This window comes from Schistocerca americana, chromosome 5, assembly GCF_021461395.2.
Source record: "Schistocerca americana isolate TAMUIC-IGC-003095 chromosome 5, iqSchAmer2.1, whole genome shotgun sequence".
NCBI lineage: Eukaryota > Metazoa > Arthropoda > Insecta > Orthoptera > Acrididae > Schistocerca > Schistocerca americana.
In genome coordinates, this window is record NC_060123.1 from 296,201,357 (window position 1) to 296,202,459 (window position 1,103).

The window sequence follows — 1,103 nt, forward strand, 5'->3', positions numbered from 1 at the left end:
TATCTCCGAACCAACCGTTCAATAGGTCACAGTTCCAAAATACTGACACAAATTATTTGAACAAGAATACAAAACAGTAATAACCGACCTTCGGGAAGGCTAGTTTGGGTTCCGGAGAAATGTAGGAATATGCGAGGTAATATAGCCTCAAAGAGTTATCATAGAAGAAAGATTGAAGAAAGGCAAACCTAGGTTTATGGCATCTGTAAATTTCTACATATCGTTTGACAGTATTGACTAGAATATACCCTTTGAAATTCTGAAGGTATCAGGGATAAAGTAAAGGAAGTAAAAGGTAATCCGCAACTTGTGCAGAAACCAGCCTTTACTATAAGATTCGAAGGACTTTTAAAGGCACAAGTAGTTGAGAAGGGACTGACACTTGTAGCTTATCCCTGATTTTATTCAGTACGTATACTCAGTAAGGGCAACGGCCTTGCCGCAGTGGATACACCGGTTCCCGTGAGATCACCGAAGTTAAGCGCTGTCGAGCGTGGTCGGCACTTGTATGGGTGACCATCCAGGCCGCCATGCGCTGTTGCCATTTTTCGGGGTGCACTCAGCCTCGTGATGCCAATTGAGGAGCTACTCGACCGAACAGTAGCGGCTTCGGTCAAGAATACCATCATAACGACCGGGAGAGCGGTGTGCTGACCACACGCCCCTTCTATCCGCATCCTCCACTGAGGATGACACGGCGGTCGAATGGTCCCGACGGGCCACTTGTGGCCTGAAGACGGAGTGATATTCAGTAAGCCGTGAAGCTTTGGAAACGGAGTTAAAATTTAGGGAGAAGATATTGAAATATTGTTTGCCTATGACACGGTATTACTGCCAGAGACGCCAATGGACTTTAGTGACGATTTGAATAGATTGGATAGCCACTGAAAAGAGTTTATAACATGAACAACAAAAGTAAAACAATAACAGTTCATTTATTCGACGCTGGTATAATTAGCAGCAGAAGAGGTGTCGAATACGCATGGAGAAGTAACTGATGATGGTCGGAATAGGGAGGACATAGCAAAAAAGCAGTTCTGGAAAAAAGTAGTTTGTTAATATCAAAAAGAAATTTAATTGATAGGAAGTCTTTCCTGAAGACA

The 1,103-nt window shown here is 43.3% G+C and overlaps 1 pseudogene; it reads left to right on the plus strand.

The window, feature by feature from the left end:
* Positions 1-426: 426 nt before the first annotated feature.
* LOC124616840 lies at positions 427-544 on the plus strand (annotated as a pseudogene).
* Positions 545-1,103: the final 559 nt, after the last annotated feature.